At 41.5% G+C, this 23,804-nt stretch overlaps 1 protein-coding gene across 1 annotated transcript in view; it reads right to left on the bottom strand.

Annotated features, from left to right (window-relative positions):
• The window catches only part of astn1 (astrotactin 1), a 2,216,244-nt gene that overhangs the window by 968,556 nt on the left and 1,223,884 nt on the right, over positions 1 to 23,804 (bottom strand). The window lies entirely within an intron of this gene.

The following is a 23,804-nucleotide window of genomic DNA, read 5'->3' on the forward strand; positions in this document are numbered from 1 at the left end:
ATCTCACCCAGAACTGCGTGAAATAACTTCTGAAAACCCAAGCAGATTATATACCTTGTCTGCTTTTCAACCTAATCAGTTAATTCTTCAAATATTCAAATAGATATGGCCTAAATCCTTGCTGTTTATTTCTGATGACACAGAATAGATGTGAGTTGCTGTGGCCTTTGCATTCTGTAACAAATGCTGATAACATTTCAGTAGTTTGAAATATTTTCTTCCAACCAATTTTAGTTAAACATCTGTACTTTCTACTTTCAAGAAATGCTGTTTTGTTTAAGGACAGAAAAGTTTCATTTTTACTGCATCTTTAACCTATTAAAATGAACCAAAGTGCTTCACAGGTGCAATACCAAACAACATTTGATATGCAACTATTACAGATCTAAATCGGATAGATGCACCAAAGCATGGCTCAAGAGCAAGGGTTTACACTTCGCTTAAAAAAGAGGAAAGAGTGTACAATGGGAGAGATAATGGATTATGGGATCTCTATGGCTCAAGGTACAGCTGCCAAGGATAAAAATTGTGAAAGTGCAAAAAACCAGAACTGGAGGAGCAAAGACGCCCTGGAAGGTTGTAGTTAACGATGAAATTTTATAATAAGGATGAGTATTTTCAAATGAGAGCAATGTTGAATTATGAGCCAATGGGAGGCACGATGAGTGAATGGTATTGCTACTAGTTGGGACACAGAGCACAGAGTTTGGACATGCTCATGTTTATGGAGTTGGGGGTCTGTCCAGGACAGCAATGGAATATAGACCAGAAATGACAAAATTATGAATGCGCTGGGGCAGAAATGGGGTTTACTTTGGGAAGGAGAAAGTAAGCTGTCAGTAAAATGCAAGGAAATAAGAAATAGGAATGTGAGAAGATTATTTGGACCATCAAGCCTGCTCAACCACTCAATGAAATCATAACTACCTGTGGGCTTCAACTCCACTATGCCGCCCATCACTGCTTGGTGCCCCAAGATATCAAAAATCTGCCTACCTCAGCCTTAAACATATTCCGTTAGGTGCAGTCATAATTGTCTGTGCTGAAGAATTCCAAAAACTCTCAACACATCGAGTGAAAAACATTCACATCACCTCAAATCAGCCACAAACTCATTGAATGGCGGAGCAGACTTGATTGGCCAAAAGAGCCGACCTCTGCTCCATCATCTTCTGGCCATATCATTGTCCAGTCTTGCATGGAAGCTTCAAGTCTCCATTCAGTGTTACTCAAAATTTAGAACTGAGCCCTTTGTGATCAATCAGTAAGCAATGATCAAAGTCCTGTCTGTTCTCCACAACTTAGTTGGGTACAAGCAGCAAGGGTGGAGGTGGTAAAATGCTAGCTCTCTATTGACGAAAGCAACCGTCAGCCTGTCTTCCACAACTGTTTTTTTGGCATTTCGTATTTTAACATAAACTCTACTCTGCTCAGTCTATAATGATCATATCCTTCATCGTGAAACGGTCTTCCTAGTTCGAGATTTTTCAGCCAGAGTTAACAGCATCTCAGTATTTCCCCTGTGAAGCCTTTCCACAACATTAACATATGCCATTCAGCCCACTGAACCTGCTTGGCCATGCAAACTAATCACAGCTACTCTGATTTCACTCTCAACTCCACATTCTTACTTAGACCTGATAACCTTTTGCCCTCTTGTTCCCTCAGAATTTATTGCCTAAAAAAAAATCGCACATTCTTAATCTATCATCTTTTGAGGAAGGGACTTGAAAAGACTCACAACCCTCAGAGGGAAAAACAATGTCTCGTCTGACTTAACGGGGCAACCTATTTCATGAAAACAGTGAGCCTGTGTTCCAGATTCTCTCACAAGGAATGAAGAGCTTAACATATGATGAACGTTTGAGGACTTGGCGTTTATACTCGATGGAGTTTAGAAGGATGAGGGGCGATCTAATTGAAACATACAGAATGCTGAATGGCCTGGACAGAGTAGAGGTTGGGAAGAGGCTAGGACCTGAGGGCACACCGTTAGAGTAAAGGCAAGACCTTTTAGAATGGAGACAGGGAGAAACTTTTTCAGCCAGAGTGGTGAATCTATGGAATTCATTGTCACAGAACACTGTGGAAGCCAGGTCATTGAGTATATTTAAGACTGAGATAGATAGGTTCTTGAGTATCAAGGGGATTAATGGTTACAGGAAAAAGTGGGCGAATGGGGTTGAGAAACTTATCAGCCATGATTGAATGTGAAGCCAACTCGATGGGTTGATTTCTGCTTCTATGTCTTATGGTCATACAAGAACAAACATGCCTCAATCAAGTTGTTTGGTACTAAATTCCAGTGAATGCAAGCCTAGCCTGTCCAAATTTTCCTTATAAGGCAGCTCACCCATTTCTGATATTAACACTGTAAATCTCATAACTGCTTCATCCTATATAAGGAGATAATACTGGGCACAATATTCCGGATGTGATCTCACCAATACCCGATACAACTGAAGAATAATCTCCCCACTTTTGTATTCAATTTTCCTTACATTAAATAATATTATCTTATCTTTCCTATTACTTGCTGTACCTTTTGGAACTCTCACACTGGGTCATTTCAGAGCTCTGCATCTGAAATTCTGCTTGATTCTAGAATCAATCTTCTGACATTCCTTTCAACTCAAGAGCATATAGACTCAGTTGACTCAGTTTCTCGTCATCGGACAACATGCCTATGCTAGGGAACAATCCAGTTTATCTTCGCTCTTCTGTTACCAATGCACAGAAATCCTTCCTTCATTGTGGACGTCAAAATTGCACAGAGTAATCCAGGTGTGGTCTTACCAAATCCCCTTACAGTTGCAATAATTGTTCATCCTTATACTCAAAATCCCTTGCAACAAAGGTAAACATGCCATTTTCTAATTGTTGACTGCTATTTTTTGTACATATTGAACAAATACACTCAGGTCTCTCTGACCATTAATATTAGACCATAGACCTGAAGATTGAGTAGCAGATTTAGGCCATTTTGCCTATCAAATCTGCTCCACCATTCAATCATGGCTGATGTTTCCAAACTCCAATCTCCTAGCTTCTCCCCATTGCCTTTGATCCCCTTATTCATCAAGAACCTATCTATCTCTGCCTAAGTACATTCAGTGAGATGGCCTCCATAGCCTTCTGTAACAATACATTCCACAGATTCACCACCCTCTGGCTGAATCAAAAAGAGTGGTGTTGGAAAAGTACAGCAGGTCAGGCAGCATCAGAGAAGCAAGAGACTCAAAATTTTGGGCATAAGCCCTTTGTCAGGAATGATGAAGGGCTTATTATCAAAACGTTGACTCTCCTGCTCCTTGGATGCTGCCTGACCTGCTGTGCTTTTCCAGTACCACCCTTTTTGACTCTGATCGCCAGCATCTGCAGTCCTCACTTTCTCCCACCCTCTGGCTGAAGACTGTTCTCAAAGGTTGACCCCTCACTTTGAGGCTGTGCCCTCAGGTCCTCGTCTCTCCGACTAGTGGAAACATCATCTCCACATCCACTCTACCTAGGCCTCTCCGTATTCAAGTTTCAATGGGATTCTCCTCATCCTTCTAAACACTGTCAATTGCGAACTCATAGTCCCCAACCGCTCCTCATATGACATGCCTTTCAACTCTGGAACCATTCATGTAAAACTCCACCAGATTCCCTCCAACGCCAGCACATCCTTCCTTAGGCATGGGGGCCAAAACTTCGCTCAATATTTTAAATGCAGTCCGACCAGAATCTTATAAAGCCTCAGCCATGCATCTCTGTTATTGCATTCTAGCCCTCATGAAATAAATGCATTTGCCTTCCTAATTGCCAACTGAATCTGAATGTTAATTTAAGAGAATGTCAATTCATTATCCCAAATCTCCTTGGAAATGTGAAGCACAAAGCCTTTCCCCATGTAGAAAATAGTCTATGCCTCTATTTTTTCCTACCAAAGTGTGTTACTGCACACTTTCCTATGTTGTATTCCATCTGCCACTTCTTTGCCCACTCTCCTATGCTTTCCAAGTCCTGCTGCAGCTTCCCCATGTCCTCAACAAAACCCATCCCGCTTCCTATCTTTGTGTCACTTGCATATTTAGCAACAATACCCTCAGTTCCTATGTCCACATCACTAATGTAGAACATGAATAGTTGTGGACCCAACTCTGATGCCTGCGTAACTCCACTAACCACCGGCTGCCATCCTGAAAAAAAACCATTTATCTCCACTCTCTGCCTTCTGCCAGTCCATCAATCCTCAATCCATGCAAGTACTTTTCCATACCAGCACATGGGTATTTATTTAGCAGACTCCTGTGCGCCATCCTGTCTATCTAAAGCCTTCTGGAAATCCAAATAGATCACTTTTACTGTCCCTCCTTTGTAATAACTTGCCTGCTACCTCCTCAAAGAATTCTAACAGATGTGACAGGCATGACACCCCCCACTATGAAGCTGCGCTGATTCAATCCTATTTAACTACGTGCTTCCAAGCACTCCAAAATTTATCCTTAATAAAAAACTCCAAAACTTAATAAAAATCTCCAAAAAATCTTACAAACAACCGAGGTATTTTTGTTTTTAAAAAATCCAAAGTAGTTTATATTACTCCACTTCTGTTATAAAAATATTTAGCTTGAAGTTTATTCTTCACAATTTCTGAGTAGAATTGCAGAATGAATCATGGTCAAAGCCAATACTTCTGGTGCAGTCTTCAATCACAGGAGAAGTCCCAGAGGACTGCAGAATAGCCAGCATTGTTTCTTTAAGGACTGCACCAGGGAGAATTCAAGAAATACAGGCTGCTTGTCTTACAGTCAGTGGAAGATTCTTACGGATAGGATCTCCTCACATTTAGAAAAATGTGGACTTATTAGTGATAGGCAGCTTGGCTTTGTGTGGGCACGGTCGGGTCTCACAAACTTGTTTGAGTTTTTTTTGAGGAAGTGTCAAAGATGATTGAGGATGGAGCGGTAAATGCTCTCTAAATGGACTTTAGCAAGGCCTCTGACAATGTCTATCATGACAGGTTGATTGAGAAGGTAAAAGCACATGGGACCTGCTGTGAGCACCCAAGATGGATACAGAACAGGCTTAGACATAGAAGACAGCTAGTAGCTATGGAAGGGTATTTTTCTGGCTGAGAATCTGTGGCCAGCAGTGTTCTGCAGGGATCAATGTTGGGACCCCTGTTACTTGTAAAGTAAATAAATGATTGGGAGGAGAATGTAGGAGGCCTGACTAGTAAGATTTGCAGATGACACAATGATTGGGTAGCTGTGGAGGATTGTCAGAGGGTGTAACAGGACATAGGCTGCTGACTTGAGTGGAGGATTGGCAGATGGAATTTGCCAGACAATTGCAAGGTGATGTATTTTGGAAGATCTAATGCAGGAGGGAAGTATGTAAATGGCAAAACCCTTTGCAGCATCAACATACAGAGGGATCTAGATGTACAGGTCCACAGTTGCCAGAAAGTGGCAACACAAGTGGGTGAAATGGCCAAGAAGGTACACAGCATGCACACTTTCATCAGTCGGGACAGAGTAAAAAAATCGGCACGTCACTTTAGTTAGGGCACATTTTGAATCTTGTGTACTGTTCTGGTCATCACACTACAAGAAGGATGTGGAAGCTTTGGAGACAGCACAGAAATAGAATGTTGTTTATTGGCTGGGAGGGTATTAGCTATGAAGACAGACTGTGCAAACTTGATTTGCTTTAATTTGAATGCCAAAGGATCAGGGGTGACTCACAAAATTAAGAGATATTTAGATAGAATGGAGAGTTAGAGTCTTTTTTCCAGGGTAGAAATGCCATTTACATGGGGCTAGAGGCTTACAGTGAAAGGGGTAAAATTTAGAGGAGATAAAAAAAAAGTTTTTTTGTTTACACAGAAGGTGAAAAGTGCCTGGAACGTGTTGCCAGAGGAGATGGTGGAGGCTTAGACAGTGGCAACATTTAAGAGAAGGTATTCCTGAAATGCTTTTGAATATGTAACATAGACAAGGCTATTTTATGCAGCATTTCAAGACAACCTGAGTGCTTTGTTTCAACTATTCCAGAAGGCAACTAAGAGTCAAGCACATTGCTCCATGTTTGGAGTGACTAAGAACAAGACTAACAGAAAAAGGACTCAAGGGAGAAGCCATGACTGATGTTTTTGGGCAGCTTAACATAAAGAAACAAAGGAGTTCCAGTTGAAAACAGACACTCTTTGAATATGATAAAATCTAAAATTTGATCCACCAATGGTGAACTATCGTCTCTTTTATTTTGCCCCAGATCAAAGGACTATTTCCAAGGCCCTGAACAAGTTCACAGGATATGAGACATTCACACCGTTTCTCTCTCCACAGATGCTGCCAGACCTGCTGAGTTTCTCGAGCAATTTCATCCACAGTTTGGCATTCTTTCCAAAGTTAGGGTTAGCTAAAACCATTTTTAAATTTCAGCTCAGCCTAACAAAAGCTGCTTCAGCTGAAGAAATATGCACAAAGCGTTTGTGTGGATGATCACACGAGGTGAGGAAGCAGCTCAGTCGTAAATGCTTACAGAGTTGGATAGTCTATGATCTATGTGACATCCGAGGAGCAGGAGAGTCGATGATTCGGGCATTAGTCCTTCATCAGGGCTTATGCTCAACAAGTCGACTCTCATGTTCCTCGGATGCTGCCTGATCTGCTATCCTTTTCCAGCGCCATACTTTTTGACTCTGATCTCCAGGACCTGCAATCCTCACTTTCTCCTAGCCTGTGGTATATGCTGTCTAGGTTCATGTAAAGAGTTATAATGCAGAGTTACATTGTACTTTGCTCAAAATCTGCATGAATTCATGTAAAACTCTGTTATCTCACTTTTTAGATTAGAATCAATCTAAACATCATGGCATAGACAGAGAACACAGGGGACTAACACCTTCAACATATTGTCTAGCTATCACCATTGTTAACAGCTAACCCAAGAATGCAACTTTTATATAAAAAAGGTTTTGTGATTTACACATGAAAGAAGTGAAACTATCATGGTATTCTAACAGATGAAAGACTCAACAGACAATCAATTTTTCAATGTATAGTTTCAGATACATCACACTGCAAATGTTTGCTATAAATTCTGTGTTACGATTGAGCTCTACACTACCACCTGATGAAGGAGCGTCGCTCCGAAAGCTAGTGTGCTTCCAATTAAACCTGTTGGACTATAACCTGGTGTTGTGTGACTTTTTAACTTTGTACACCCCAGTCCAACACCGACATCTCCAAATCATGTAAAGAACAGTGATTTAAATGGGGTTACACAAAGCTGGATTCTAGTCAGTCTCAATACTTGCATTTAAGTAGCAAAATATTCTTGCACGAGCAAAAGAAAAAAGTAATTCAAATTAATCTACAAGGAAAGCACAGCGGTTGGCAATGCTGTCTCCCGGCACCAGGGATCTGGGTTCAATTACAGCCTCGGGTGACTGTGTAGAGTTTGCACATTCTCCCTGGGTCTGCATGGGTTTCCTCCAGGTGCCCCGGTTTCCTCCGACAGTCCAAAGATGTGCAGGTCAGGTGGACTGGCCGTGCTAAGTGCAGGGGGTATGGGTATAGGGTGAGGGAATGCTCTTCAGCAGGTTGGTGCAGACTTGATGGACAGAGTAGCCTCTTTCCACACCACAGATTCAATGACTCGATGCTTCACTTAAAAATCTGTTCCTGTTCTAAAAAGTAAGTCTGGGACTGAAAGGTTAAAAGCTTCATAGTCTCTTATATCATCGACAGTCAGAATTTTGCAAGTGGATTTACTAGACTATACATTTAGTAAGTTTGTATTTTTGACTCCAGGCTGTGAAGAGTGCTCAGTTAAATAAATGGCGCGATTCCTTGGAGGCAATGATGTAAATCTTAGATTGCTCACTATGATCCTGAAGAACAGACAGCGCAAGATTTGAAAAATTATTAAAAATGAAAATTCAGTCTCTGCAATGCTGAATCCTGCACTTTGATGGACTAATTTAAATTGGTTTTCCGCTTAATGCTCCAGACATTTTAATTTCCATCTTTTTTGTTGCATCAGAATGTTTTCATCGACATCTAATCCGGTTATTACATATCTGCTGTGGAAAGTGAATGGTGAATCAGTTATGGGGAGAGCAAGACTGATTTTCTTTTAAAATACTGTGCTGGATTTTTACATGAACTTCAAGTGAATGGGCCAACATAAGAAAAATAGTAGGGTTCAAATCCAGTTACCGTTGATTGTTGGTTTTATGGTGACTGTGGTTCAGCACCTTATTATAGCTTTGAGTGCACTCCCAAGTAACTTGTGTGTGCACTCTATAGTTAGGATTTTCTATCTTGGTGCTAAAGTATAGTCAGAGTGAGTTAAAGCAGCACCGTGGCTTGGGTTAAATTTTCTTGTGCAATTAGTTGCTGCTCACTATATTATCCATGCAAGCTAGGTCTTGCGACATGTAGTTGCATGCCCAATGGGACCTTTTGGAGTATCAGGCTCTGTCACCATACTTATATTTAGGGTGGCACGGTGGCTCAGTGGTTAGCACTGCTGCCTCACAGCATCAAGGATTGGACTCAATTACGGCCTTGGGCGACTGTCTGGAATCTGCACGTTTTCCCTGCACCTGCGTTGGTTTCTGCTGGGTGCTCTGGTTTCCTCCCACAGTCCACAGGGTGTGCAGGTTAGGTGGATTGGCAAGGTTGCAGCGATAGGGTAGGTGGGGGGGCCTGAGTGGGATGCCCTTTGCAGGGTCAGTGCAGACTCCCTGGGCCAAATGGGCTCTTTCTGCACTATCGGGGTTCTGTGAAGAGGTCCCCACAGATTCAGAAGCTTGCCCAGCATTTTAACGGTACTTTGTTATGGTTGTGACTAGGTGGAGTAAGGGAAAGGAGGGAGGTCCTCTTCATGGGTAATGGCACCAGGAGGCCATTCCATCAGGCCTGGAGGATTGCAGCTGGATGCTACTGAACCTCCCAAGTGCACTCAAGTGTCCATGCTAACGCTGTGTTCCACAAAGAAGGAAGTGTCAGTACTGTCTTCTCCCTCTTTTCTGCCAGCCCATACACTCAGGGGCATTACTCACTTTAACTCTAGTCTGCACCGAAGGGCTTACAACCACCACTAACTCTTAAACTGCTATCCCTTCTTGGGCACACCATTTGCTCCTCAGCTCTTGAATTTGGCTCTCTACCTTACGTGGTCACACGTGCTCAAAAAGGACTCCTGCAGCCATTCCCATTCACGGGATGTGGGCATTTCTGGTTATTCATTGCCTTCCCAAATTACCAAGAGGGCAGTTAAAAGCCAACCACATTGCTGTGGGTCTGGAGTCACATGCAGGCCAGACCAAGTGAGGATGGCAGGTTCCTTCCCGAAAGAACAATAGTGAACCAGATGGGTTTTTCCAAAAATCAACTCATGGTCATCATCTCTAGATGCTTAATTCCAGGTTCTTTTTAAAATGAATTCAAATATCACCATCAGACAGGAGTCAAACCCGGGTCCCCAGGTTACTACCTGGGTGTCTGGATTAACAATCCAACAGTAATATAATGAGGACATCTCGGACTGCAGCTCATCTGCAACTATTATGTTCAATCAAGCGTAATTATAATATCTATGAATTAAAATGAGATGTTTCATCATGAACATAGAACAGTGTAGCACAATACAGGCCCTTCAGGCCTCGATGTTGTGCTGACCTTTTATCCTACTAGAAAGATCAAACTAACCTACATACCCTTCATTTTACTATCATTCTACAATCTGAGAGTTGCTTAAATGTCTCTAAAATGTCTAGCTCTGCTCCACCTGCTGACAGTGCACTTTCACACCCACCACTCTCTGTGTAAAGATCTTACCTCTGACACCTCCTCTAAAGCATTCTCCAATTACCTTAAAATTATGATCCTCTTGATAGCCATTCCGACCTGGGAAGAAGTCTCTGTCTATCCACTCTATCCATCTCTCATCATCTTGCATATCTCTATCAAGTCATCTCTCATCTTTCTTCACTCCAATGAGAAAAGCCATAGCTCCCTCAACCTTTTGAGAAGACCAGAACTGAACATCATATGCCAAGTGTGGTCTAACCAAGGCTTTCTAGAGCTTCAGCATAACCTTGCAGCTCTTAAACTCAATACTCCTGCTAATGAAAGCCAACACACCCTATGCCTTCTTAACAGCCCTATTAACCTGGGTCAAGAGTGTGGTGCAGTGAAGCATGGCCTACCTCTCTCAAAGCCACGCTGACTCTCTTTAATCAAGCAATGCTTTTCCAAACAATCATAAATCCTGTCTCTCGAAATCCTCTCCAATAATTTGCCCACCACTGATGTAAGACTGACTGGTCTGTGATTCCCAGGATTATTCCTATTCCCTGCCTTGAACATGGGAATAACATTTGCCACCCTCCAGTAATCTGGTACTACTCCAGTAAAAAGTGAGGACACAAAAATCATTGCCAAAGGCACAGCAATCTCTTCCCTTGCTTCCCATAGTAACCTTGGGTATATCCCATCTGGGTCGAGAGTGTGGTGCTGGAAAAACACTGCAGGTCAGGCAGAGTCAATGTTTCAGGCATAAGGCCTTCATCAATTCTCCTGCTCCACGGATGCTACCTGAGCTGCTGTGTTTTTCCAGCACCACACTCTCGACTCTGATACTCCAGCATCTGCAATCCTCAATTTCTCCGATTTCTTGTCTGGCCCAGGGACTTACCCAACCTCATTTTTCAAAATTTCCAACACATTCTCCTTCTAAACATCAACTGTTTGAGCATATCACTGTCCTCAGAAACAACAAGGTCCCTCTCAGTAGTGAATACTGAAGCAAAGTATTCATTAAGGACCTTTCCTACCTCCTCAGACTCCAGACACAAGTTCCCTCCACTATCCCTGATCAGCCCTACCCTCACTCTGGCCATCATCTTGTTCCTCACATAGGTGGTGAATGCCTTGGAGTTTTCCTTAATCCTACCTGCCAAGGATTTCTCATGCCCACTTCTTGCTCTCCTAAGTCCATTCTTCAGTTCCTGCCTGGATATCTTGTAACCATCTAGGGCCCTGTCAAATCCTTGCTTCCTCAAACTTTAAGTAAACTTCCTTCTTCCACTTGACTAGATGTTTCACATCTCTTGTCATCCAAGGGTCCTTCACCCTACCATTCCTTCCTTGCCTCAGTGGGACAAACCTATCCAGCATTAGCAGAAAGTGTTCCCTAAACCACCTCCACATTTCTGTTGTGCATTTCTATGAGAACATCTGTTCCCAATTTATGCTCCACAGTTCCAGGTTAATAGCATTGTAATTCTCCCTCCACCAATTAAATACTTTGCCAAACCATCTGCTCTATCCCTCTCTATGAGTATAGTAAAGGTCAGGGAGTTGTTATCACTCTTACCGAAATGCTCTCCCACCTAGAGATCTGATGCCTGACCTGGTTCGTTGCCAAGCACCAAATCCAATATGGCCTCTCCTCTCGTCAGCCTGTCTACATATTGAGTCAGGAATGCTTCCTGGACACACCTGACAAAATCTGCTCCATCTAAACTATTTGCACTAAGAAGATTCGAATCAATAATAGGGAAGTTGAAGTCACCCATGACAACTACTTTGTTACTTCTGCGCCCTTCCAGAATCTACTTCCCAATCTGCTCCTCCATGTCTCTGTTGCTACTGGGGGATCTGAAGAAAATTCCCAATAAAGAGACTGCTCCTTCCACCCATACTGACTCAGTGGATAAGCCCTCCTCCACAACCGCCCATTCTGTAGCCGTGAGCCTATCCCAGATTAGCAATGCCACTCCCTACCTCTTTTACCTCCCTCCCTGTTCCATTTGAAACATCTAAACCCCGGAAAATTCACCAACCATTCCTGCCCGTGATATCCGAGTCTCCAAACTGACCACAACAATATAGCTCCAAGTACTGATCCTTTCTCCAAGTTCATCACCCTTATTCCTGACACTTCTTGCGTTAAAATAGACACACTTCAACCCATCACACTGACTGCAACTTTGCCCTATCAACCGACTATCCTTCCTCACAGTGTCTCTGCATGCTGTATTTTCCCTTTCATCAACTACTCCATCCTCTGATTCCCCATGGCCCTGCCAAACTAGTTTAAACCCTCCCAAAGAGTTCTGACAAATCTCCCACCCAGGATATTGGTGTCCCTCCAGTTCAGGTGCAACCCGTCCTCCTTGTACAGGTCCCAACTTCCCCAGAAGCTATCCCAATGATTCACAAATCTGAAGCCCTCCCTCCTACACCAGCCCTGCAGCCATGTGTTCATCTGCACTCACTGTCTGTTCCTAGCCTCACTAGCCCAAGGCACCGGTAGCAATCCTGAGATTATAACTCTGCTCGTCCTGCCTTTTAGCCTCCAACCAAACTCACTATATTCACTTTTCAGGTCATCCAATAAATAAAAATAAGATTACGGGACTGTAATATGCATATAATTTATATCTGAACACAAACTACAGTGGCCATTGTGGTGCTGTCATTAGACTAGTAATCCTGAATCCAGAATATTTTTCTGGGGATAAGGATTTGAATCCCAGCAGGTGGTGAAGTTTAGTGTCAGGATCTAGAATTGAAAGCTTGCCTAATGGTGACCACATCACCAATAAACCCTCAGCCATTTCAGTGGGCATACCTCAGGAAGGATGTATTGGCCCTGGAGTCGGTCTAGAGGAGGTTCACGAGAATGTTCCTTGGAATGAAAACCTGAACACATGAGGAACATTTGAGGACTCTGAGAATACACTTGATGGAGTTTAAAAGGATGAGGGGGGAATATGATGGAAATATACAGAATACTGAATGGCCTGGACAGAGTGGATGTTGGGAAGATGTTTCCAATGGCAGGAGAGATGAGGACCTGAAGGCACAGCCATAGAATAAAGGGAAGACCCTTTAGAATGGAGATAAGGAGTAACTTTTTTAACAAGGGAGTGGTTAATCTATGGAATTTATCACCTCAGAGGGCTGCGAGACCAGGTCATTGAGTATATTTAAGATCAAGATAGACAGGTTCTCGATTGCCAAGGGGTTCAATGGTTACAGGGAGAAAATGTGAAAATGACATTGAAAAACCTATTAGCCATGATTGCATAGTGGAGCAGACTCAATGGGCCGAATGGCCTGATTTTTGCTCCTACGGTCTTCTGGTCTTAAAAGCCCACCAATTTCCATAATGGAAGGAAATCTGCTCTCCTTATTTGGTCCAGCCTACATGTGACTCCAGACCACAGCAATGTGGTTGACTCTTAACTGCCCTCTGAAATAGCTGAGCAAGTCACAATGAGGGAAGGAGGCAACAAATGTTGGCCCTGGCAGCATTGTCTACAATTCCATATAGTCCAGATGGCAATTTCCTCCCCTCAAGGAGATTAGTTTTTCCAACAATTGACAATGGTTCCATGGTCATCATTAGATTCTGAATTCCTGATTTTTACTGAATCCAAATTCCATCCCATAGTGGGATTTAGACTGGGGTCCCCAGGATATTATGAGGGTTCCCTGGATTAACAGTCCAGTGATAATACCACTCGGCCATCACCTCCCCTTGGAAACCATGAGGCTGAAAATGATAATCAACACAGTTTGTTAAGAGAATGCGCTGATGCTTAGAGCAGAGCTTTTTGCTGCAACTCATTTCTTGATAACAAACTGGTCAACAGATTAAACTGAAATCTAAATTAAACTGATACCACACTTCACTGAGGTTTTTTTACATAATACTTGTCAAAGCAAGCTAAATACTACATTTTAATATTAAACCATCTTTACACAATAGCACATTCTGATAGATATACTTCAGACAGATATAACTGACTTTATTAACATGGACGCTTTCATCCGCTGAGGTTTACCTAGAGTTCAACTGGTCTTGAATTTTTTTTTCTGACACGGGCTTGTGATTGAAACATAATTAATTACCCTTATGTTAATGAGCTAGCAATCTTAGGCAAGGTAGAATATTAATTCTGCTCCTGTTCGCCGTTGTTGCTAACACCATAAGCAGGTAAGCTACACTTAACTGTTGGTTAATTTTAACTCCTGCTCAGTACAACAAAATGATGTTAAGCTTCTTTTCATGTCATATTCACATTTAGCTGATATGTGTCTAAATGTTTTGAGAGTTGATGGTAAATAATGGTGGAGTAGTGGCCAATATTTTGAGTAATTACCTGTTGATGATACTGAGTTGCTTTTCTTAAGATTCTATTGGGGAATTTCCTAGGTGTGTGCTTTTCACAAATAGCATTGGCCTACACCAAATTTCAGCATTACAATGTCACAAACCTCAACATGCAGCTGACAGTACTCTGCCTAGAATGTTGTCAGGGCCCGTAGCCTTTTCGGTATCCAGTGCCTCCAACCTATTTCCTAAAATCACATGGAATGAATAGAATTGGCGGAAGGCTGGCTTCTGTGGTGCTGGGGACCAGATGGAGGAGGACAAGATGGATCACCCACTTGTGGCTAAAGATTGTTGTGAATGCTTCAGCCTTATCTTTTACACTGATTGCTGTCTCCCCACTGAGGATTGGGTTATTTGTAGAGCCTCTTCCTCCAGTGAGCTGTTTAATTGTCCATTCACAACTGGATATCCCCCAGAACTTAGATCTGATTCATTGGCTATGGGATCACTCAGCTCAATCACTTGTTATTTCTGCTGCTTTATCAGGTTGACACCTCAGTTTGTAGGTATGACTGGCGCTGCTTCTGGCATGCCCTTCTGCATTCTTCACTGAACCAAGATTGATCCTCAGGCTTAACGAAAAGCAAAACATTTGACTGAGAAATCTGAAACAAAAACAAGAAGTGTTCAAGAAACCCAGCAAGTCTGGTAGCGTCTGTTGTGAGACAAACAGAGCTAACCTTTTATTTCTGATCTGATCATTGTTCACAACTGGCTTGATGGCTCTGGTAGAGCGAGTGATATAAACATCTCTCATCTTCAAGCACTCTGCCTATATTCCTGATGAAGGTCTTTTGCCCGAAACGTCGATTTTCCCACTCCTCGGATGCTGCTTGAACTGCTGTGTTTTTCCAGCACCATTCTATTCCGGAATCTGGTTTCCAGCATCTGCAGTCATTGTTTTTACCTAGAGGGAGGGATATGCTGGGCCATCTGGTTGCATTGGAGTACAATTCTGCTGTTGATGATGACCCTCAGCACCTCAGAAATATCCAGCCTTGAGTTGCTAGATCTGGTTGAAGTACATCCCATTTGGTACAGTTGTAGTGCCATACAACATGATGGAGGATCTTCTAAATATGAAGATGGGACTTCGCCTTCACATGGACAGGGCAGTGATGACTCTTATCCATGGACAGATGTATCAGCGGCAAGCAGATTTGAAGGACGAGGTTGAGGGTATGTTTCAACAGGACAGGTGTAGACTGTTGAAATGGACAAAACTTGTGGCAGATGAAATTTATGCAAAAGAAATGAGAAGTGATAGATTTTGGTCAGAAAAATATTGGGAGTTGCAATATGAACTAATAGTACAATTTTACAGTGAGGTCAGTAATAGGGATCTCAGGGTATGTGAACAGAAGTCTTTATACATGGTAGGACAAGCTGCAAGCCTTACTTAAAAATAGATTTTCAGTTTCTGAAAGGAGACATTGAATGGAGGAAGCAAGGATGTTCAGCTAAAGCTAAGTAAAACACTGGCTCAGGGTTAGCTAGTGTATTGCACTCAACATTGGGCACCACACTTTAAAATGATAATAAGGTCTTCCAAAGGTTCCGAGAAATGATACCATAATCGGGGACTTCAATTATGGAGAGAGTGTGAAGAAGTTGCATTATTTTTATAAGATGAGGGAAAGTTTAGAGGAGATTTGGTAAAACTATTCAAATTCACTTTGCATTGATAATTTTATTCATCAGAGTAAAATTGGTCAATGACATCAGCTTTTACTGTGGAGAAAGGAATGGAGGCTGGAGAACATAGGGAAATAAATATTGATGCTTGGAAAACAGTTCACATTACAGAGGGGGAACTGCTGGAGGTCTTAGAAAACATAAAGGTGGATAAATCTCCAGGACCTGATCAAGTATATCCCAGATGTTGTGGGAATTTCAGGAAGAAACTGCAGAACCCCTAGTAGAAATACTTGTATCCTCCAGAACCAAAGGTGAGGTGGCGGAGGACTGGAGGTTGGCAAATGCGGTGCCTTTATTTAAGAAAGGCTGTAAGGAGTCGCCTGGGAACTATGGACTGAGTGTCTCACATCGGTCATGGGTAAGTTGTTCGAGGTGATTCTGAAAGACAGGACTTACATGCATTTGGAATGCAAGGAATGACTAACAATAATCAGCATGGTTTTGTGCGAGAAGAATTCATATTTCACAAACTTGATTGAAGTTTTTTGAGAACGTAATCAAAACGATTGAGGAAGAGAGTGATAGATAGTGTTTATTTGGACTTTTGTAAAGCTGTTGACAAGGTCTGCATGGTAGACTAATTAATATGATTCAGTCATATTGGATTCAATGGCGACCTTGCCAATTGGATACAAAATAAACTTCATGGTAGGGGACAGACACTGGTGATAGAGTGCTGTGTTTCAGACTGGAGGCCTGTGACCAGCAGTGTTCCAAAGGTATCAGTACTGGGCCCACTTTTGTTTGTCACTTGTATAAATGATTTATTATTCATTTATATAAGCGATCCATAAGTTTGCGGATGACACTAAAATTGGTGGCGTAGTGGACAGTTAAGAAGGTAATTTAATATTATAAAGAGATCTATCAATTGGGTCAATGTGCTGAGGAATGGCAGATGGAGTTTAATTTGGATAAATGTGACAGACTGCGTTTTGATAAACCAAACAAAGTCAGGAGTTGTGCAATTAATGGTAGGGCCCTGGGATAGTATTGTAGAACAGAGACACCTCGGGGTTCAGGTACATAATTCTTCGAAAGTTGTATCAGAGATTGACAGGGTGGTTAAGGAGGCATTTAGCACTCTTGCCTTCAGTGCTCAGACCTTTAGGAGTTGGGAAGTCATGTTGAGGTTGGAGTGGACATTGGTGAGGCCTTTTCCAGAGTACTGTGTGTAGTTCTGATTGCCCTGTTATATGAAGGATATTATTAAACTGGTAAGGGTTCAGAAAACATTTACTCAGATGTTATCGGTATTGGAGGGTTTGAGTTATCAAAATAGGCTGGACAGGTTGGGACTTTTTTCATGAGAGTGTAGGAAGTTGAGGGGTGAATTTATAGAGGTTTATAAAATCACAAGGGGCACAGAGAAGGGAAATCACAAAGGTCTTTTCCCCAAGGTGGGGGAGTTCAAACTCAGGGCCATATTTTGAAGGTGAGAGGAGAATGATTTAAAAAGGACATGAGGAGCAATATTTTTACACAGAGGGTGGTTAATGTGTAGAATGAACTGCCAAGGGAAGTGGTGGATGCAGGTACAGTTACAACATTTAAAAGAAATTTAGGTAAATACATGAATAGGAAATAGTTAGAGAGATTTGGGCCAAGTGCAGGTATTTGGAACGAGGTGAGTTTGGGAACATGAATAAGTTGGACTGAATAGTCTATTTCAATGCCGTGTGACTGTATGACAGAGGGGTGACTAATTAAAGAACATAGATTTAAGACAATTGGAAATATATCTGGGAACATGAGATACATTTTTGTAATGTAGTCAGTTATTAGAATCTACAAAAGACTGCTGTTCTGTTGCAGAAGCCAATTAATTTGTTACTTTCTAAAAAGATTTGATAAATAACTGTAGGGAAAACATGGACAAATAAAAGAACAGGAGAGTGGGATCTAATTGGATAGCTCTAACAAAGATTTAACCCAAAAACAATGGGTCTCCCCTTCGGTAATGAATAATTCTGGTCTCTAATACGTATCAATTTTATGCAACCTACACTCCAAACATAAGCTATCATATCATCAGGATGAAATCCATCTTGTTCGGTGTCTTAAACTAAAGGCAACATGCCATGTAAGATCTAACAAATTGTGTGTGATTGAAACATCGCTTGCTCACTTTCCTATTGCAACCCCATTGACAAAGAAATCAAAATTTGTGGTTGTTAGCATGTACCTATATATCAGCTTTTCGTGATCTGTGCAGATGATGATCATAAATGATCTTGCATTCCTCCACAGAATTGCTATGGTTCTGCTTACTCAATTCAGCTTTGTGCCTTTTTCTAGCTTCTTGGTGTGATCGACAAAACTGCCTGCAGTCAGGTAGATCCTCCTAAAGTAGCTGACTCAACTCATTCAAACTGCAGCACCTGATACCTGTCAGAATTCCCTCTATGATGAGGACAATTGAGTCAGAATCAATAGGATAATCAAGTATTAGCAAACCTTTCTTTTTTGCTTTAAAGTGGCATTGGTCTAATGGAAACTATGATAAAGTACTTCAAATTCTCATAAACAATGTCATTATGACACTGTGCTATTAACTTAGAACCATCTTCTATTTCTCCCACTTTTTAATTAAATGCATGATAGAAGTGATGTTTATGTGCTACTAATCATCATACAATGTCGAATCAGAAGGTCAATGCAGGGAATGTGCGTGCACCCTGTTTCCTTGTAAACAACATTCTGTTATCTGGAAAGCACTCCAGTTTTATTTTAATAATATTATCAACCATCAAATCTTTTACCTTCTGGGCATCAGAAAATGGACGTCAGATCGCATCCTTTCAAAATAGCAGAAATTAAGAACTTGCTAACTGCTGGTTATCTATTTTCCTATTTTCTGGATAAGCAAGTCACTGAGCAACCAACACATGAGAGACTATATGGATGGGTTAGATGCACTTACTGAGCAGGAGCAAATGAAAATATGTGTGCCTTCTTCACTCCAAGAGGTACATCACACAGATTCTAAGAGATAGGAGAGCAAGTGAGACAGTGCATTGCAATTTCCAACTGCCTGTTTTACAGTTGCAGTGAATGTGGCTGGAGCAGCACAGATTTTGCCTACTACCTGCTAGCTAGCATATCAGGATAATTTCACTTAGCGTCACACCTTGAGGCTGAGGATCCTTTGGCATGAAACAGCAAACATGTTGAACAATTACCACACAATTAATTATTAAGACCTCATTGTCAACATCAAAACACAGTCATCTCTATCACTCAACATATAATTTATTGTTTTAAAAATCCCATTTCTAATGCTTAGTATACCTCTGTATCATTGAAAGTCAGACAGACTACCTCACCCAATACTTCCAATGAATATCTTTCTTTAAAATATGCTACGTATTCATGACTTCCAACAAAAACGAAAACACAACTTCTTCAATGTAATCATCTTTTATACTTCATTCCAATGCACGTTGTGATTTATTCATTTTTTTTGCAGACCCAGCTAAAGTATTATTTCCACTAGCTGATAGCTCTTTTCATCAAGGCTTGTGCTGAGGATTTTAAATATCAGATAAAGTTCAGTGTTCTCAGCCAAATACTGCAGGTCGAAAGCTCAGCAAAAACGTGCGCTAGAATTAAACTTCAGATCAAATCGATTGCACCAGAAACCTTTATGTATTTACTTGCCACAGCAACAGCAAACTTTAAGACCTTTGAGCTAAGTAGATTGGAGTAAGGAGAGCTAGCCAGGATCTAAACTGGAACTCAGCTTCCAAACATGGGAAAAAGAGCAACAGAAATGAATGCTGCAGAAAATGTATGTTTCTATGGAACCATTTTGTTTTCACATAGACTCCTTTTGATCTAAATTCTTGTTTCATAGTAATTTCATGAATAACATTGAAGGATATGGGAAATTGGGATTAGCATGCTTTTAGTAATAGCAATATTGGTTTGGACTTCAAGGGCCAAAGGGCCTTTTTTACGCTGTATAAATCTATGAATCTATAAAGAGATTTTGCCACTGGAAGAACATGGTCCTATGTGGGACTTTTCCTCTGAAAAGACCATAAAGATTTTTTTCAGACAAAAAAATACATTATTCCTGACTTCTGGGAGTATCACAGACGGATTTGTGAAAGAAAATTAGTATTAAAGAAAAGAAGAAAAATGAACGAAACTGAAGCTTCGAGCTAACTGCAGCCTTATCACTCGTCACATTATTATGAGAATGCACAAATCTTTAGAAGTTGGTGAAACATAATCAAATATAATTCATTTTTACTATTTTCCAGCATGAAACTGTGCTCGACTGCAGATTAATATTGAGGCTGTTAATCACTAGTTTTATTTCTTTAGATGTACTTCTCAATGCTCAACTTTCAAACAGAAAGATGGAAAAATTCACCTTTTATTTACAGTTACTCCCCCTCTCCTTGAGGTTGTGATTTCATAGAATCCCTACAGTGTCGAAGCAGGCCATTCAGCCCATTGAATCCACACCGACCCTCTGAAGAGCATCCCAACCAGACCCACCCCTCCAACCTATCCCTGAAACCCTGAATTTCCCATGGCTAATCCATCTAGCCTGCACATCCCTGGATACTATAGGTAATCTTAGTGTGGCCAAACACCTAACCTGCACATTCTTGGACTGTGGGAGGATAACCAGGCAGATATGGGGAGGATTTGCAAATTCTACACAGACTGTCACCTGAGGGTGGAATTGACTGGGTACAGAGTGCTATGAGGTAGCTTTCCAGTAAACCAGCATGATGTCAATAACGAGAACAATAAACAAGGTTATGTTAGGATTAACACATAGTTAAGGAAAGTCTTTTCCCTGTGCCTGAAGAAAGAAATTGCTAGGCAAATGATATGATAGTCTTTCTCCTAGGTCTGCTCTTTTGGTGCATATTACAGTGGGTTGCCTTGTCTTGTTTGACTATTATTACAATGGCTCACAGGTAGATAGGATAGTGAAGAAGGCATTTGGCTGGGGCTATTTTGCCTGGAGCATTGGGGGCTGACGGGTGACCTCATAGAGGTTTATAAAATCATGAGGGGCATGGATAGGAAAATAGACAAAGTCTTTTCCCTGAGGTGGGGGAGTCCAGAACTAGAGGGCATAGCTTTAGGGTATGAGCGGAAAGATATAAAAGAGACCTAAGGGACAACTATTTTACGCAGAGGGGTAGTATGTGTATGGAATGAACTGCCAGAGGAAGTGGTGGAGGCTGGGACAATTGCAACATTCAAATGCCATTTGGATGGGTATATGAATAGGAAGGGTTTGAAGGGATAAGGGCTGGGTGCTGGCAGGTGGGACTAGATTGGGTTGGGCTATCTGGTCGGCATGGATGAGTTGGACTGAAGGGTCTATTTCCGTGCTGTACATCTCTATAACTCTATGGCCCACGAGACAGAGTACAGGAAAGAGATAGACAGCTTAGTTGCATGGTGTAAAGACAACAATCTCTCCTCCAATGTCAGCAAAATGAAGGAGCTGATCATCGATTTCAGGAAACAGAGTGGAGGACATGGCCCTGATTGTATGGTGCTAAGGTGGAGGTGGTTGAAAGCTTCCTCGGAGTAAATCTATTCTGGCCCATCCACATCGATGCTCCAGTCAAGAAGGCACTACAGTGGCTCTACTTCCTCAGAAGGTTAAGGAAATTTGGCATGCCCACAATGATTCTGACCCAATTTTCATAGACCCCTCCATAGAAAGCATCCTATTCAGATGCATCACTGCTTGATATGGTAACTGGTCTACCCCAGATATCAAAAATTAAAGCGAATTATGAATGCAGCCCAGTTCATGAAAACCAGCCTTCCTTCCATTGACTCAGTCGACACTTCCTGCTACCTCGGGACAGCAGCCCATGTGATCAAAGACCCCTCCCACCCTGGCTATACTTTCTTCCACCATCTTCCGTTGGACAGAAGATAGAAAAGTTTGAAAACATAAGAACATCTTTCCTTACTCCTATCAGATTTATGAATGAACCTCTCAAATATTAAAGTTGGTCTCTCTCTGCACCATCTCTGTAGCAGTAACACTACTTTCTGCATTCTGTTCCATTAACCTGATGTACTTAAGGTTGTTAAGAAGGCATATTGTGTTTTGACCTTTATTAATAGAGGGATTGAGTTCCGGAACCAGGAGGTTATGCTGCAGCTGTACAAAGCTCTAGTACGGCCACACTTGGAGTATTGTGTACAGTTCTGGTCACCGCATTATAAGAAGGATGTGGAAGCTTTGGAAAGGGTGCAGAGGAGATTTACTAGGATGTTGCTTGGTATGGAAGGAATGTCTTACGAGGAAAGGCTGAGGGCCTTGAGGCTGTTCTCGTTAGAGAGAAGAAGGTTGAGAGGTGACTTAATAGAGACATACAAGGTAATCAAAGGGTGGACAGGGAGAGCTGAAAATGTGTTGCTGGTTAAAGCACAGCAGGTCAGACAGCATCCAAGGAACAGGAAATTCGACGTTTCGGGCATGATGAAGGGCTTATGCCCGAAACGTTGAATTTCCTGTTCCTTGGATGCTGCCTGACCTGCTGCGCTTTAACCAGCAACACATTTTCAGCTCTGATCTCCAGCATCTGCAGACCTCACTCTTTCATTGGACAGGGAGAGCCCTTTTCCAAGGATGGTGACAGCTAACACGAGGGGACACAACTTTAAAGTGAGGGGAGATAGGTATAAGACAGATGTCAGAGGTAGTTTCTTTACTCAGAGAGTAGTAAGTGTATGGAATGCTTTGCCTGCCACGATAGTAGATTCACCAAGTTTAAATGCATTTAAGTTGTCATTGGACAGTCAAATGGACATACATGGAATAGTGTAGGTGGGATGGGCTTCAGATTAATATGACAGGGCGGTGCAACATTGAGGGCCGAAGGGCCTGTACTGCGCTGTAATGTTCTTTGTTCTATGTACTTATAGAAGCTATGATTTGTCTGGTTAGCACGCAACACAATACTTGTGACAGTAATAAATCTAACCCAATCAACACCCTGCCTCAGCCAGAAAGGCAAACTTGTCCAATTCAATTTCTCTCTTAGTTGTAACTGTACACTAACAATTTCAGTTTGTTCAAGGAACTTGGTCATCATTACTAACTATGGATTAGGTCCTTTGATGAACTGCACTCCCCACGAGCAGTTTTCAGACGAGTAACATTATTTCAGGATACATTAGATCTACATTTATATTATCGCAAAAACAATTGATCTAAGTTGTAATAAGAGCATAAAGAAACCAAACTTAAGAATTGTCAGATATTGTTATCGGTTTGTGAATTCTTGAGGAACTATGACACTTTAACACTTAAGCATAATAATCAGTTCTGCTTTACACTACAACATGGTACTCATTACTACAGAGTATATGGTCAATCAAAGTTATAATGGGATGATTCTACTTTCGGCAAATTTTAAGATTATGTTTATATTTCAAGAAAACAATGGATTCAAGCAAATAAGTCAAGGAGTTATGTGTAATATCTTAGTAGGATGAGGTGTGTTTGTTTTAAAAAAAACTTGTTGAAAAATAATGGTGGAAGCCTTTTGGCAAGACTTTGATCTATGCGCAGACAGAACATGGCCTTTCTGATCTATCTTGAACTACTGACTCACAAACAATAAGTTTGAAAGAAACGGCTATCCGTGGGTCTAGAAAAGAGCTGCTTTTGGTTATCATTACATTTTGCAAAAGATAAAATTCTTGATGGACCATCATAATCCCTTTTCAAAAAATCCTGAAAGTAGTCAGTGCACAGGCCCATTCACCTCTCGGGATCTGTCTGCAGTGCTATTTAACAGCTTATCCCTAATGTAATTGCAGGTTTTCATACTGCTTAGTGCTGCTTTAAATCTGACAGTTTAGCAGATTAATTTGGTAATTTTCTGCACAGGGTGTTTCATGATCCTGTTTAGCAA

The sequence above is a fragment of the Hemiscyllium ocellatum genome, chromosome 9 (genome assembly GCF_020745735.1).
Source record: "Hemiscyllium ocellatum isolate sHemOce1 chromosome 9, sHemOce1.pat.X.cur, whole genome shotgun sequence".
Lineage (NCBI taxonomy): Eukaryota > Metazoa > Chordata > Chondrichthyes > Orectolobiformes > Hemiscylliidae > Hemiscyllium > Hemiscyllium ocellatum.